The sequence below is a fragment of the Podarcis erhardii genome (genome assembly GCF_964252035.2).
Source record: "Podarcis erhardii genome assembly, chromosome: 3".
Lineage (NCBI taxonomy): Eukaryota > Metazoa > Chordata > Lepidosauria > Squamata > Lacertidae > Podarcis > Podarcis erhardii.
Genome location: NC_138507.1, coordinates 61,521,954 through 61,539,810, shown reverse-complemented (window position 1 = coordinate 61,539,810; position 17,857 = coordinate 61,521,954). Strand labels below are relative to the sequence as shown.

At 40.4% G+C, this 17,857-nt stretch overlaps 1 protein-coding gene and 1 long non-coding RNA gene across 3 annotated transcripts in view; one reads left to right on the top strand and one right to left on the bottom strand.

Annotated features, from left to right (window-relative positions):
- The window catches only part of LOC309338299, a 33,514-nt gene extending 24,793 nt beyond the window's left edge, over positions 1-8,721 (top strand). Inside the window, exon 3 of the long non-coding RNA XR_014154851.1 lies at positions 8,392-8,721. This is a non-coding gene — a long non-coding RNA (uncharacterized lncRNA). The remainder of the gene's footprint in view (positions 1-8,391) is intronic.
- PDE7B (phosphodiesterase 7B) overlaps positions 1-17,857 on the bottom strand; it is a 170,719-nt gene that overhangs the window by 110,558 nt on the left and 42,304 nt on the right. The window lies entirely within an intron of this gene.

Below are 17,857 nucleotides of genomic sequence, written 5' to 3'. Positions count from 1 at the left end.
TAATAAAGCATTTTGCAAAAGCAACTGCTAAACCAGCAAACAAATTCTAATACAAAAAGCCACAAAACTTGGGCACAATCCGTCCTACAATGCCATTTTAGCTTAATTCCAGACATAAAACCAGTAGCTATGAAAGGCAACATGCAGTATGGTGTTATGTTTTTTTCTCCCACTATTACAGGAAAACAGAACATATTGGCATGCTAAGAATCTCATGTACATCTTAAACAAACACAGCACATTGTATAAATGTCTCACATTTCACTCAAGGAGCAGCTGAGATTTTACTGTAAAGCGCAACTTCACTGAAATGGCAACAATATGGATGTATAGCCAACAATCTGAACACATCTAAACACAATCTGTCTTGTAACACATTGTGCAACGGAATACTATTTATACAAAGCGCCTTCAGAAAATGGGGAATTGTTAAAAACATAATAAAATATGCGGAGCTCTTACTTTGAAGCAGACTGTATAAATTGAGAGACTGAGAATATATGTTACTTTGTTTATTTGCATGCCAGTGATGGATTGTTTTCCACAGATACATATCCCAGTGTATCAGCCTGTCTCAGTTTTAAATGAGATTTTTACTGCAGCCCTGGGAGATGTGTACTCTGAAGAGCAAGCTAGCAATGTGATTCTATTCTCAGTATTTCTGAAGTCAATATTTTTAGTACAATACAAGAACCAGCTGTGTGTTGGATGAAAACAAGTTTGTAGAAAATTGCTTGTGAAAGTTGGAGGTGAAGGATGCACCCTGCTCATGAATACATAAGGGATGATCCTGCCAAAGCCAAGCACGTTTAAATACCTTTGATCCATTAGATATATTCAAATGGGGAATTATTCTCATATTTAAATAATGGACCTTTTTTTTAAAAAAGCCGCCTCTTAATTTTGACTGCTTTGTGCCTTTATAGTCTATTTGAGGTTTTAGGTTGTATTCTCTACTTTGTATGTTTGAATAATCATCTTCCCGCAACATTAGGGTTGCCATACATCCGTAATTTTGCAGACATTTCCATGTTTCGTCCAGGTAGAAATTGATTTAATGTCCGGGAAAATCCAGACGTATGGCAACCCATATCGGAAGTGTAGATTTTAGTGAATTTCCCTAAAAATAGCTCAACAACTTTGAGCAAAACTAAAAAAAGTTCAACAATTTTGCCTGCCCCCTAAAAGCAGCTCAACAACTTTTGTGTCCAGATTTTCAGTTTTTGAAATATGGCAACCTTTTGCTAGCAGATGGTTATATTTTGTTTCACAACATAAAATCATCATCATCATCATCATCATCATCATCATCATCATCATCATCATTTGCTGTTTTCTGCATTTTAAACCTCTGCTGATGGGGTAAAAAAAAAATTTTTTTTTGCCAGTTGTCATGCACTAAGGTTCTTACTGCTATCATGTTTTCAGGTGGGGGTGGGTGAGCCTTTGGCACCTCCAGATGTTGTTTGAAGTTCCATCATCCCAACCATTTTGGCCAATGGCCCTTGGAGCATGTTCCTAATCCTGGTTTTAAGGCATTTCTCCATTGAATTTAATTATGTTTGGGTCAATACAATCCCATCTATGTTTACCGGGGGGGGGGGGGCATTTCCACTGAAAGCAGGATTTATTCTTGCTGAGTTCAATGGAAAATATGCACAGGATTTGTAACCAGTAATATTTAATCAGATTACAGAACCTCCATTCTTCTGGGGTAGCTTTATGAATCTGTCTTTTCCAAGGTGGGCAAGTATTAGGTAGTTTGTTATTAGGATAATAACACAGTCGCAAGTGAAACTGTACAGTGCCAAACATTAATTAATATAAAGTGCCAATAGAATCTGGGGTATATCAAGGCCAAAAACATATTTTACTCAGTTGAAAAGGTTTTTTTCAACTGGCATCATAGGTTATACTTTGCCTTTTTAATGACTTCTTTCGTTTTCTGTAGGGTCACATTTTCAATGTTGTATCATTTTTTTATCTCAGTAACATTTCTGAATTGTTTAACATTTTATAATAAAAAAGCCCCCTGTTATTCCAAGATTTTATTTTGGCACAGCTCCTGTACCTTACTATCATAAGAATTCTTTTTTTTTTTTCCTTTTTTTGTGTGAAAACACATTGCACCATGATTCTGATTTTCCTGGTTCTCCATCTGCATCCTCCAATATGGCTGATATTTTCCCCCAAAGAGTTCTATTGATGATTTTGCAAGTAGGTATCCCCCCGCCCCGTTCCTCTTTGTAGCACGCTTCCTTTGGCACTATCTAGACACAAAAGAGTCTTGTGGCACCTTAAAGACTAACATGTTATGCCATAAATAGTTCTTAGACCTTTTTCTTCAGAACTTCATCTCTTTTTAGTGCATATTGTTATGATGTTTAAGGTCCCTGTGATTTATGGACATATTAATGCCTCTCCTACTGCAACACAGCATAGAATTGTAATGAATTTGTTTCTACACCATTCAGATTTACTAAGGGAGGCATAGTGGTTTAGAAAATACACACATCATGAAACCTGCTAGGTACGGCCAGCTTATTCCTACTTTGGTGAAAAGTGTTTAATAAAGTCTCATGAGGAACGTTTGAGGGAATTGAGTGTTTAGCTTGGATAAGATGAGAGTCTGCCTAAACATCAGAAGAACTTTCTGATGGCTAGAGCTGTTCACAAATGGAATTGACTCCCTTGGAAGGTGGCAGACTCTCCTTCATTAGAGGATTTTAAACAGAGGTTGGATTACCATCTTTTAAGGATGCTTCAGTTGAGATTCGTGCATGCAGGGGGTTGGACTAGATGACCCTCAGGGTACCTTCGATTCTATGATTCTATGAAAAAATGTTTCAATTTTAATGTGGAACAGAAAAAAGTATGTAATGGACCTTAGCTTACTGGTAGAATGGCTACCTTGACTTCCTAGTTTTCTCTACACCCACAACAGTAGGCTTCTGCCTATGAAAGCTGATATACTAGTCTATATGAATCTTTAACAGTGTATTTCTATATATGTCTTACTTTGAATGATTTATTCTTATACATGGTTCAATCCCAGGTATCTCTAGCTAAAAAGATTTAACAGCTAACAGGTGCTAAGGAATATTATCTGTGCAAGTCCCTAGGAAGCTACTGTTGAACAAAGCAGATATCTCTGGACCAGAAAGACCAGTGCTCCAACTCAGTTTAAAGCAGATTCCTATAGTCATTTTCATCTAGGCCGGAACTGAAGTCTGGCATGCTCACTTGTGACAAGAAGCTATACAATGTGTGAATATTATTATTATTTCTTGTGGGTTTTTCTATGCCAAGGGTTGGGTTTCAGTTATTTTGAAGCACACCTTCCCCTTAAATATTGCTTCCAGTTAGGCATGTTTACTGTTAGCCCAACAGCCAATCACTATAGTTTTGCATAATTGGACAAGCAAGGGGAGACAAGAGTGTCCTAGTCATTACTGAGTGGAAATCTGTCATCAGCCTTTGGAATTTCATACGCAGCAGATTTTGGGAAGAGGACAAGCATACTATTTGAGGAAGTTTGAACTAGGAGTTCAAGAGAACTAGGAGTTTAGCTGAAATAATTATAAATAAAATTGATTCCTGGGGTTATTTGTTGTAGATCTGATGCAGGATTAGCAGTTCTGCTGTGTGCTTTAGGAGTTTGCTTGCTCTGAAATTGTTCTACTTATAAATTTGTAAAGAAACAGATATTGCAGGGGCAGGTACATATCTACTGCTTTTATAACAAGGAGGCAAACCTTGTAAAGAAGTCGCCCTTGCAAATTCCTGTGACTCATTCAGATGATTATTGTTATTGTAATTTTTCTGATGTATTCCTGTACATTTTAGGAAACAAGTTACAATTCTACTCCAGGTTTTGATGAATATCTGAAACCTGCATTTGCTTACTTAGACATATGCTATGTTGAGATGGATTAAGATTCAAGACCAATGTTTTCAATGGGGATGCAATGTATGTATAGGCATAGAATTGCAGCAAGTGTTTCAATTGTCACCTCAAAGAATGACATTAACCTTGAAGTATTTTCCACATGATTTCTGTAATTATCCAAGAGCTATACACTGCGCTGAAGATAAGGTAATTTGAAATGTAAATGAGCAGAACAATAATGTTATAAAAAGAATTGATAAATGATATACTAATTTCATTTCTGCATACTGCATTTAGATAATCTCAAATGTACTGAACTTCGATGCTTGGTTAAGAAACATTCTACATTTTATAAAAATTAATTGTCCCATACTAAGAAAACTTAACTCTCTGGAGTGTAGCTTTAAAATATTTCCTTCCAACCATGAAGAGTTTTTGCTTCAGCAACAGAAAAGTAAGATAGGATAATGTTCTAGGGAGAGTATAACGACAAATGACCTCAGCCAGTAACATTAGTCTACGCTGACATTCCACTGTATGTCACTAAACCTACGTCAGCTCCAAAAATAGTAGGGGATAAAATAAGCCAATGTGTCAGCAAAGCAAGAGCAATCACTACGTCAGCAAATATTCAAAACTATGCCTAAGACCACATGAGATATCTAAAGCCACTTGTCCTTGATCATCAGATGCACTTGGAATGTGACAAGATCACACACACACACAGAGACACACACACACACCCTTGTGGAATACGAAGAAAGAATGCAGACAAATTTGAGCAGCACAATCCTATAGTCAAGACCCTCTAGCTAGGGACACTTGGAAGTGATGGATAGTACCATCCCTAGGGTATGGTGAACTGAGGTAAATACCCTAGGCTGCATGCTTTGGGACCCCAGCATAGGGATGGCTCAAAGCTGTCCTTACTACTCCTTGTTCTCCTCTCCTTAACCCTCCAGTTTAAAATTGTTTTGCCACTACAGCAGCACCTTTTTCTCTCTCTCCCTCCCTCTGCAGAAGGAGTGAGGCATTTGGGGCAAGGTGGCCCAGGTGGTCCAGAGAGTGCCTGTGCTGCTGTGGCAGCGGATAGAAAATGTTTTAGTTTGAAGTTTGTTTAAACATTCAACCATTTTGAATAAAGATTCTTAAACCAGCTTGATGCAGGTGGTCTCTTACGCCACCTTGCCCAGAATGCTTCACTCTGGGGAAGGACCACCTTATTCAATGAAAGGGGGCTGGAGTAGCACCAAAACAATTTTAAATAAGGTGTGGGGAGATGAGGAGAAATGGGAGCAGGGATAGTGGCAGAAGCAACAGGCACTTGGAAGAGCCCCACAGCTAGGTGGACAGCAAGTGTGATTTTCTCAAGCACAACATACCTCTAGAGATGGTCCTAGGAACAGAAGCCTTGATATCATACTGTCCAACATTTCAGGTCAAAAAAACCCATCTTCCATTATGTGCTCCTGGGCAAGTCATGTGGCCTGCTCTGCAATCTTAGCCCACCCCCACCCCCGTGTTTTTTTACCCAAGACAAGAGCACGTAAGATGGTCACTGCAATCTCGTACCGAAAAACAGGATGCCCCTTTTTTCTGGGTACTAGGTGGGTATGCGATATGCCTGAGCAATATGAGCTAGAGTAGCAGAACTACCATGACACACTATTGCCAGCAAAGAACACCCCACAAAATGAGCAATAGAATAAGGGAACATACACCATTATGTATAAGTGCCATGTCGTCCTACCTTTTGTCACATACACACACAGGAAACACACGCATCTGCACATGTAGGCAACTTTCTGTTGGCAAAGACCAGTCACTCCATTCCAAGCATTGGCATGGCTGGCGAAACACTTGTTAGCACTTTCTAGATCCACTCTAGCCTGTTCAATACAGGTGTTGGCATTGCCATGTGTGTTGTGGCTTCCTTACAGAGGTGTGTGCTGGGGGGGCATGCCTCGCTTTATTGTGAGTTCACTAGTTCCACATGTAGGTTGTTATGTGGACATTTTTGCTGGCCTAGTTCCTGATCGGTAGCCACTGACAGAGTTTCCAGGGAAGTGGGGGCATGTTTCTATACCATTCTTGCATTCCCACTCATGTGTTTTTCATCTTATCTCCCAGACTCAGCAAATTAATAACAAGAAGAAGAAGAAGAAGAAGAATATACAGTGGTACCTCGGGTTACAGACACTTCAGGTTACAGACTCTGCTAACCCAGAAATAGTACCTCGGCTTGAGAACTTTGCTTCAGGATGAGAACAGAAATCACACAGCAGCAGCACGGCGGCAGCGGGAGGCCCATTAGCTAAAGTGGTGCTTCAGGTTAAGAACAGTTTCAGGTTAAGAACAGACCTCCAGAACGAATTAAGTTCTTAACCCGAGGTCCCACCGTAATAGAGTGCTCTTCCTGTCAGCATCACTGGGGTATATCACCAGTCCCAGCATAATACAAGTGTAAGATTGCTCTGCCTAGTGATAGTCTTAGAGTAGGGTTGCCATTTCCCGGACATATCCAGAATACTGCTGCTGCAAGCAGTGTCCAGGTGGAAATCGTATTAAATGTCCAGGAAAATCCATGTCATTTTTGCTGATTTGAGAAATAGCTCAAAAATGAGTTGTTTTGCAAAATTGCAAAGAAATTTGACAACGACTTTGGCCAAAACTAAAAAAAGGTAAAGGACCCCTAGATGGTTAAGTCCAGTCAAAGGTGACTATGGGGTGCGGCGCTCATCTTGCTTTTCAGGTATTTTGTCCACAGACAGCTTTCCAGGTCATGTGGTCAGCATGACTAAACCGCTTCTGGCTCAACGGGACACCGTGACAAGTGCCAGAGTGCACTGAAATGCTGTTTACCTTCCCGTCACAGCGGTACCTATTTATCTACTTGCACTGGTGTGCTTTTGAACTGCTAGGTTGGCAGGAGCTGGAACAGAGCAACAGGAGCTCACCACTGTTGTGTGGATTCAAACCGCTGACTGTCTGACTGGCAAGCCCAAGAGGCTCAGTGTATAGGACACATGTATAGGACTGCACTGGCATACATTTTTGTGGACTAAGCCCACTTCATCAGATGCATAAGCCAAGCTCAAATATATGCATTGTAATCACTGAGACTATCCCAACTGCCATTGCTGGAAAAGCAATTAAGATTGTGTTAACAGCTCTGTTGGGGAGAAAACCTTGGTCTCAACCAAGTCCTAAAGGAATAGAGTCAAACTTGCCCATAAATTCTGAGTCAGCAATTTCACGCTGGAATTTCACCTTGAAGTTATTTTATTGAAAAATCGTGCCTTTTGGATAATCAGCAGAATGTCATGAGATATTTCAGTCTATTCTTAGTATACTATATTTAGTTTGGAGACAATTTAAGAAATCAACTGTAGACACATACTGTTATTATTGTGCATGGGAATGTAAATTAAAAAGAACATTATATCTGGTTGCGTTTTTTAAAAAGTTTGTGTTAAGCATAAATATTGCAATGTTTGTGCAAATGTCACAGAGAAGAGTGCATGTTAGAAGCATAGGATTTAAAATAAAAGTTTAATAAACTGAGGGTGGGAAAGATGCACCTTAGATTGTTTCCCTCTCATTCCCTTGTGTGTCTTAAAAATGGCTTACAAATGGTGACCTAGCCTCAAAAAGTAACTATTTTCTTCCCACAATTTCCACAATTTCAGGTAAATCTCAAGCTCATTTTCTTTTTACAAAAGGCAAAATTGAGCACTGTTTATGTGTTACCTGATCTGGGGCTGCAGTTCCCACTAAAACCAGAAAGAAAGAAAAGCAATTTTCAGAAGCTTGCCTTTAAGACAGAGTACTCCATCCAAAACAAGAAGTAGCCACGAAGGGATGAATTTGGTACAGAAGCCAAGTGATATAGTCCAACAAAAGCAGCATTTCCCCCACAAAGAAGAAACACCTTCTAGAGGTGTTAACTAATTTCCCAGTCCCTTTTCCTGTGTAGGTTAGTCAGGTGAAAAAGAGGACAGGTCTTCTACACCTTGAACAGTTAAATAGAAAAGGAGGTTTACACACCTGCAAATAGAACTCTGTTCACTTTGTCACTTGGCCACACCACTCATGTGCCCTTAACCTGATGTCTTCATGGAAGACAATCTTACTCGTCTGCGAGTGATCACCAAAGAAGTCTAGACAGCTACCATTAACTTCTATTTCACAAAAATCTTTGCCTGATGGATTCTGCCAATTATGCTGTTGTTAAAAAGCACAACACCCGATGTGCATGCATGTTTGTGTTCATAGAAGGGCTTAATCCAACTCCTTACATTCACCCACTCCCTTCTTGTACAGAAAGACCACTCTAGAGCACAGAAAGGCCCCATTTCCCAATTATTATTTTTTCCAATCTTGTGTGTGCCTGTTTACTCAGAGATAAGTCTTGCAGAGCTCAATGGAACTTACAGTACTTACAAGCAGGTCTGCAGAGGATTGCAGCTTCAAAAGTATTCACCTGTTTTGTATCTTTACAGGTTGTTTAAATTGGGCTCCCAGACAGCCAGCATATGAGTGCTGCACAGATACTGGTACTTCATGAAGCCATATTGCTGTCACAGAGGGTCCCAGCCGTAATGAAAACCAACTGTGCATGAGGAAGGGAGAAACTAATCTGATTTGACTTACATCTGCCACTGGTTCTCCAAGCATTGCAGCTTCACCGACTAGCTTGCAGGTGGCAACCTGCATAAACCCCACTGAAACCCATTGAGGATGAATGGCACTGACACTGTTTATAAGCGTTTCTAGGGTACTCATGGAACTTTTAAAGTTACTATTTTGCATTATTGGTAGTCTATGTCCACAATTTTTCTGTTTTCTTTTAAGCTACTTACTCACATTTACTATCCTAATTTGTGTTCTATATCATTGCTATATTACAGAGGTGTAAAAGCCAATATGGAATATTACAAATGGCTAGGGTATGCTGTTTTAAGAATTAGGATCACTTTGTTTTTCAACACCTTAATTTAGTGAGGTTGTTTCTGAATTTCAATTGATCTCTCTTCTTCGAGTAGCCATAGACAAATGTGTTTTCTTTTTCTAAAATAAAATCTATATGAGTGCTTTTCTCTCTCTCTCTTGACTAAATATTTTTTCCCTATTTTTTCTGCCAGAAAAGAATGTTTTGTTTTTTTAAAAAAAAATGCTTAGTAAACATAGCATTTAAACAATGATATTAAATGCTCAAGCTTGCCTTTCAGTATATCAAGATAGAATAGAATCATAGAGTTGGAAGAGACCACAAGGGCCATTGAGTCCAACCCCCTGCCAAGCAGATAAATGAGCCTGGTTCATTATCTTTACTTGGTTTCTTTTTGTAGCAAATACTTCTTATGGAAGATCTTCCAAAAAGATAATGAGAGATATTTTATGGCAAATATTGTCTCTAGTAACATATGTGAAGAAGCTGTCAGGAGATCCAGACGTCTACAGAAGTTGCACCCTGTAGAAACTCTGAATGAGGGAGAACCTCAAAACAACCCATTGAAGACAGAGTGCTCAGCAGCCATGGAATGCTGACTACCTGTTTGGAAGTGGGAATGGAAAACTGGATGGAAGGAGGAATGGAATGGACTATCATACAGGAGGGCATGGCTAACTGACTGAAAGAGTAAACAGAAGCACTTTACACTGTGACTTTTTGTTGCAGAGAGAACAATTATTTCTGTCCTATCATGAAAAGTCTCACTGTGACTAATGAAGGCAATACACGACTGAATCTTCCAACTGACTAGAAGGAGACTTGATGCTACCAAGAAGCTGCTGGTCAAGGTGGTTCTGGAATTTCAAGGGTAGCTTCAAGTACCAAAAACAGGTTGGGCAGAGACAAAACCAATCAAATGTAGAGTGGGCAATGATGGTTTTCCCAAACTTGGGTTTCCAGCTGGAGTACAACTCCCATCATCCCTAGCTAGCAGGGATGATGGGAAATGTAGTCCAAAAGTAGCTGGAGATCCAAGTTTGGGAAATCCTACTCTACAACATCAGCTACATGGCTCTGGAAAGAAGCATCAAGGGCTTGGCAAATTTATGGAGTAGCAGGGATGTCTCGAGAGGGAGACAAAAGTCAGGCACTTCCCAGGTCACAACTGTAGTTGCAAAGGAAAGGCTTATGACTTAATTTGCAAATGCTGACAGCCTGAATGCTGTGCAGGGGTTTATTTTCACAATGTTGTGGCAGGCCTGGAGGAAAGGCAGGAGGAGAGACAGAAGGGCAATGGAAGTGACAAATGCTGTTTGAATTATAGTGGCTTCCAAATGCTACGGAGCAACACAGCTAAGATCATGGCTGCCTTGTCTTTCATAATATGGTGAAGGAAGACAGATGCTGCAATAAAGTTGTGTAATATATAAAACCACTATACCAATTCAGCAAGCAGAAAACATTAATTGTGAGCTGGACAAGAAAGGGAGGCTTGTTTCTTTATGCTATTGGCAAAGTCCTAGAGAAACACTGCCTTCTAATCTGTCCTGAGTAGAGTTAATGCTAGTGTTAATGGGGTTATATTTTCCATACACTTCTCATTGTAAACACATATATTTCACAATGGTTTGTTTGGGGAGTGTGTTCCCTTTCATTTGTCTGTTTTGCCTTGCCACTATTCCTAGCAGGGTTGGAAATGTATTGCAACCAAGCCATATGAACCCATTTTTCTTTTCTTTTCTATTGAATGCATATTGATACTCTTCTGCCTTGAAACACTCAGTCACCCTGAATTCTCTTCAGTTTGTTGGTATCCTCCTCTAACTTTCACCCAATCCACATATTGGGACAAAATGAATTTGGAAAACGATTCTCAGGCAAATAATTCTAACTTGATATCAGCTTTGAAAACACTCAATAGTTTGCTCCTACTTAGAACATTCTTTCAGTTGTTCCCAAAAACTGATATGAAGATGTTTTTGAAAGATAAATGTGGTGCAAATGATTGAGTTTTATGAACCACTACCTAACATTATTGCTTTAAATCAGCCTTTCTCCCACCAGCTGCTATCCATATGATTTAGACTACAACTCTCATCACTCCTGACCACTGACCATGCTGGCTGGGACTGGTGGGAATTCTAGTCCAAAACATCTGGAGGGCACCAGCTTGGGAATGGCTGCTATAAATCAAACTACTCTGCTGTGAAAGTCAGGGTTTTTTAAAAAACTTTCTAAGTCAAATTTTAAAAATAAAATGTGAAAGTGACTTGATTTTTTAAAAATAAAAACTGAACAATAGTTAATCAGTTGAAATTAGACATTAAAAATTAAACTTCAGTTCTAATTAGGCATTAAAAATATATTTGATTTGAGGAACAATGCTCTCTGTGTCTCACTATTCATTTTTCTTATTTTCTTTGTTCATGTAAAACTCAGTGTTACAGTAATGTTGATTCCTCTTGATGTTCTAGCATTTAAAGATTTCTAAGCAGTTTCAAGATCAAGAGGAAAAGCCCCCAATGATCATGCATTATTTTCCTCTTTAAACAGCTTTCGGACCTAATCCCCAAAGTGCTTTTTGTATTTGAGGGGCTCTTCAAAGAGAAGTCTGGCATTAAGAGGAGGGATTGGAAGGGGAACCCCATTGTGGAGAGGGGGTGGGAGACTGGTGCATTAGCACTGTACCTTCCTTATCCCTAGTTCCATTTCCCTTTACTTATTGCTCTTACCCCAAAAAGTTGAGTTTCTGTTTTTTTTCCATTTAGAAGGGTGGTAGTCAACAGTTTTACTCAGAGGCACCAACAAGAGAAACTGTCTTTGCCTTGAAGTATCTCCAAAGCTTGCTACACTACAAAGTGAATGGGATGGGCCCTTCTTGTTAAAGTTTCAAGTTCTTTGTGCATGCCAACATGGTGAGAACAAATCTACCATTCCCCTCTTACTTCTCTTTAACGCACTGAGAACTTGGGGGTTGGTTCTCTTCACTTTATGCTGGGCACCTAGAGGGCAGCCAAATGCCAGGAAGAGATTTACAGCCACTGGGGACAACCTGGAAACTGCACTTGTGGATCCCCATATGCTTACAGTCCAAATTCCCATACTCTGGGGTTGTGAAGCAGATTGCTTTTAAAAACCCTTGGCTAGAAAAAAAGGCACTGGTTGCTGCAGCTATGCATAGATGAGGTTTCTCAGCAAATCACAGTCCAAATCCTCACATTTGGTTTGGATATATACATGTGCCAGGGAGATGGGATGGGCACTATATAGGCACATGAAAGCATCGTGTATGACATGGTCCTTGGGTATAGGATGATTAAGTTCAAGTGTTCACACACATGAACATGTGGAAGCATTTCTATAAAGTCCCATGTGATGGTTGAAACATAAGGATAGGCACTGAATGATAAGCCCCTGCTATTCCATATAAATGTCCATTTATAAAAGACATAGGGAAAAAGTAACTTTTATCAAAAGGTTCTTGGGAGGGGTTAATGAGAAAACGATTCTGAAGGAAAATAAACTGATAAATAATAATACAATATATGGACCATATGCTTTGCAATTTTAGAGGTTCTCTGAACATTAGAACAAGATTCCAGAACTAAAGCAAAAAGTCCTAGGAAAATGTTAATGTTAACTTATTTTTACTTTAGTAAAAAAAAATGTTCAAAACTAATACATGTTGACATGTTTTTAGTGAAAACTTAACCTTAACAATCCATTATAAAAGCATGGGAACTAAAAAAAAAAGAAGTTAGATCATGATTTTATCTGACTCAACACTGCAATCTGCAACCAAATTAACATTTTGACAAAACTTAATTTCCTGGATCATTCATGTGCATTGCAAATGGCACTTTTATTATTTGCTGGTTTGTTTGTTTGAATCTTGCACACCACCTCAGGCTACTTTCATTTGAGAAGCTAATTAAAATAGTGTAAATAAATGATAAAGAACAAACCTGTGTACATGTAAGCACATAACTACATTTGTACATATGGCCTCCCCCAATAATTTTTTGCTTCTGAATTACCTATCTTCTCTCTCAACCCAGTCAAATTTTAGATTGCAAGCTCACCAGAACAGAGAGACCTCCCACACCCAACACTAATGTCTTTCTTTTGTGCTTGTGCTCACTGTAAAATACCAGATCTGTTGACAGGGTGATCTATATGATGGGTGGCTGAAAAGTTCTCAGTTTGCCTTTTAGCCAATATCTAGGGAGGAAACCTGTGGCATTTCAGATGTTTGATTCCATCTCCCACCAGCTCCACTCAGCATAGCCAATGGTCAGGGATGATGCAAGTTGAAGTCCAAAACATCTGGAGGGCACCAGGACTCCCATCACTGCTGTAAATAATATAATAGTTCATGCAACATAATAACAATATTTCACCTGGAAATCTGTTTTCTTGGGGATTGACTGCATTCCAAACTGATATGGAGACAAAATAAATCCTAAATCCTTACTTGATGTCTTGTTCAAGCAAAACTCCCATTGGGAATAAGGATGGAATGATAATGTGATATTCGGCCTAGAGCAGCAACTTTTTCAAGTAGTTGGTTTTAATCAGCTCAGGACTGTTTATACAATAAAACATGACACTCATGAACGTTTATATCCTGAGATAGTTCATAATGGGGATTTCTAAAAAAACCCCAGAGTCCTTCAGCAGTGGTTCTCACACAAAATTGTGTGTGTGTGTGTGTGTGAGAGAGAGAGAGAGAGAGAGAGAGCACAATACACCTTGATATGTCTTTCCTTGTATTTTCATAGATTTGTTCTTCCATTTTCCCTCTTTCTAGTAAGGTCAATAATGGAGAGAAAGCTATAGGAAAACCTATGATGAACATAAGATGAATCTGCTGGATCAGGCCCCATGGCCCATCTAGTCCAGAATCCTATTCTCACAGTGGGCAACGTAGACCCATGGGAACCCTCAAGGAGGACCTGAGCACAAGAGCCCCCTCCCCATCCACCAGTTTCCAGCAGCTAGTATTCAGAAGCATTACTGCCGCCAACTGCGAAGGCAGAACATAGCTATATCATAACCCGTAGCCATTGAAAGCCTTGTCCTCCATAAAAAGTTTCTTCTAAAGGTTACCCTAATACTAGAACAATTCAGCAGTGAAATAAGCTACCTAGTGGAGCTACGAGATCTCCCTCCTTGGAGAGATATTCAAATTCCAGCTTTCAAGAAATGTTTGGTCAGGCATCTGTTGAGAATGCTTAGGCACATGATGTTCTATCTCTAGGACTGAAATCCAAATCACTAATCTACTACATATAGCAGCTGTAGCATTGGGATTAATATCAATGTCCAGAGTTTATTAGAGAGCAAAGAGGACTCCTAAAAGCATATTAACCACATGTTGTAAATAAATATTCTAAGTCCTAGCAATACCTCTATTTAAAAAATAAAAAAAATTACAAACCACTTATCAACACTACTGTTTAGGCATCTAAGCTCCAGCTAAATAGGTATATTCCAGCCAGTTCTTAAATCCTATCTACTAGCTTGTAGCCTGGCCCTACACTGCTTTGCCTGTCATGCTAAATATGTAAATAAGCATGTTCTTAGCAATTAAGATGAAGATAAACCTGCAACAGCTGAGTTTTTTCACAAAACTAAGGGCTCATCCCTACTCCCCTTTGTCTTTCCATTTCTTCCCTTGTCCCTAGGCATGGATCCAAGAGGTTTTTCTTGTGTCCCATCTGTTTTCCTGGGAAAACCTGTGGTTTTCTGCTGAATGAGAACAAGCATCAATCCGCAGAAAACCTGATTGAAATTTGTTGTGATTTATCAATAAACCATGGGTTTTCCTGTGAAAGCGGCAGGGCAAAAGAAAAGCCTATTGGGCCTGAGCCTAGAAGCCACGGGACAAATGGAAGTGTGAATGAGCTCTAATAGAGGTGGGATCATAGAACTGTCGAGTTGGAAGAGACACCAAAGGCCCAACCCTCTTAAATGCAGGATTCACAGATATAGAATCCCTGACATATGGCCATCCAACTCATAGCTGTCAACGTTTCCCTTTTCTTGTGAGGAATCCTATTCTGAATAAGGGAATTTCCCTTTAAAAAAGGAAAACGTTGACAGCTATGCCAACGTTTAAAAACTCGAAAGGAGGAAAGTCCACCACCTTCCAAGGTAGTCCATTCCACGTTGAACAGCTCTTACTGTCAGAAAGTTCTTCCTAATATTTAGTTGGAACTTCCTTTTTGTAAATTGAATCTATTGGTTTAGGTCCTGCCCTCTGCAACAGCTCCTAAGCTCTCCTGGGACTTGCTTTGGACTTGGGGGAAGCAATAGCAGAGACACCAGGTAGCAGAAGTACTTTCAACTACAGCAGGGAGACAAACATAGGAACAAATTCATTGCTCACACCTCTCCCTGACTCAGAAGCCCAAGGGCAAAGGAGGCAACCATACCACCACTGTGCCAGGTTGAGTTCTCTTCCTCCTGTCTTTCTTTGTACTTTAAAGAGTCCACTGAAAGGAAGGCACATGCAGGTTTCACACACTTTTGAGGCATCTCTCTCATGGTCGGTGTGGATGTGGGAAACACAGAAATGCAGTTTTCAGTGTGCTTGCATAACCAATGGCTAGGCAAGCAGATGGAATTACATTTGAAATTTCACTCCAGCTTTCCTTTCCTGTTACAATAGGCACGGGAAACCTTTGGCTCGTCAGACGTTGCTGAACTACAACTCCCATTAACTCCAGCAAGCACGGCCAATGGTCAGGGATCATGGGAGTTGTAGTTTAGTAACATCTGGAGGGACAAAGCTCCCCACACCAGTGTTAGGACTACCTTAAAGAGAAATGTTCTGTCATTTTCTTTTTTTAGTCCTCCACACACCATTACACACACACACACACACACACACACACACCATAGTTGTATACACCTGGGACTGAGATTTTTACATTTTAACACTAATGGCATAAAAGTGTGGGAGGAAAGCCTTCTCATTCCTTCCACAACTCCCCTTCTCCCTCCCCCACCTACAGTGAAGATGACAAGGTTGTTGGGAAATCTTATCAGTTTCGAGGCTGCCAGTAAGCTTCACTTCACCATCCTCCCCCTGCCTCCAGTGTAACTGACAACCTTGGGGGAAACCTTGTCACTCACGCTAGGGAATTTTTACCCATCCAGTCCGTTTCCCTGCCACCATAGCTGAAGAAAAGGAGGGGGAGGTTCCACCTCTCAAAAGAGGCCATGTATGAGCACAAGCACCCTGAGCACAGGAACACTGAATTTTTATAGAAACTAACAAAGTATTAATTTCACTAGAAGACAGAGGGAGAGATTGCAAAGGAATTGGCAGTGGGATAGACTAGAAGGATACCTATGGGATTGTGTCTGTTTAGTCACAGGGTAATATGGACAGGCAGGTAATGGAGACTCGTCCTGCACTGGTCCCGAAAATGCCCCCCTTTAAAAGCAGTTTCCAAGCTACCACACTTCCCTGGCATAGAGGCAGAGCACAAGTTTGGTAAGTCATAAAATAGTTCACTCACAAAACTCTTCCGCCGGGACCACATAACACTGGTTCTGAGAGATCTGCACTGGCTCCCAGTACGTTTCCGAGCACAATTCAAAGTGTTGGTGCTGACCTTTAAAGCCCTAAACGGCCTCGGTCCTGTATGCCTGAAGGAGCGTCTCCACCCCCATCGTTCAGCCCGGACACTGAGATCCAGCGCCGAGGGCCTTCTGGCGGTTCCCTCATTGCGAGAAGTGAGGCTACAGGGAACCAGACAGAGGGCCTTCTCGGTAGTGGCACCCGCCCTGTGGAACGCCCTCCCATCAGATGTCAAAGAGATAAAGAATTACCTGACATTCAGAAGACATCTTAAGGCAGCCCTGTTCAGGGAAGTTTTTAATATGTAATGCTGTACTGTTCTTAACACTGATTGGGAGCCGTCCAGAGTGGCTGGGGAAACTCAGCCAGATGGGCGGGGTATAAATAATAAATTATTATTATTATTATTATTATTATTATTATTATTATTATTATTATTATTATATCTTCCAACGTTGGATTCATGTGCTTTTGCATACAGCAATCAGAAAAGATGCACAGGCAGTAAAATGTTGCTTAGTTACAAAAGGTAAAGGTTTCTAAACTATTGGTAGTGAAAAACACTAGCTTTAGACTCTGTTCAGGTCTGAAGCAAAAGAGGCTGGTTAAAGCCAGGCTCAGAGCTTCTTATATACGGAAGTTCACATGGGTAGAAAGAGACAGACAGAGGCTTGGTGACCCATTTCCTCTCAAGGTGGGAAGTGATGACATAGGCAAAGCCTGGCAGGACAACTTACTCCAAGGTTTAACCCCTTCATGCACTAATTAGATTCAAAGATGCTAGAGCTATATGAGGCTGGAACTCCACACAGACAACTCTGTTTTCATAAAATGCCAGTCCGTAAAATCCCACCTACACCCATTTAATCCAGGAGGAAATCCAATAAGGAAAAAAAGGGGGGGGACTTTTGCCAATGGGCCATTTTTGATATCTCAATGACCTGCTTGCAACATTATGTCCCTGTCTAGAAGCACCTGAGGTGTGGTGACATTTTAGGCACGGGTGACATTAATTTGTCAATTGGCAGTAATGAGCATTGAGTGAAGTGAGGGTGGAAGGTGCACAAAGAATAATCAAAATGCTTCAAAATGCAAGGCTGAGTCTAGTCAGATACAGCCCAGTATGTATTGCCAGTCCCAGCTCTGTCTGTCAATTGCACTTAAGGCTCATCCACAATTACGATTTGCCCCGTACTTTCTAGGCACAGCTCTGCACTTTCAAGCTCCTTGTCCGAGTGCTTTTTTATTTGCCCCATCTCTTCCTCCACTCTTCAGCTCTTTAACACTGAATCAGAATAAACTGCAACTCAGGTTTCCTGCAGATTGCCATTTGCTCCCCATTGGTTTTCACAGGGGAAAGCACCAGGGCAAAAACAGAAAAGGTGTGAACCTATGCCTTGTAACATGGCACAAAAGGAAGTCT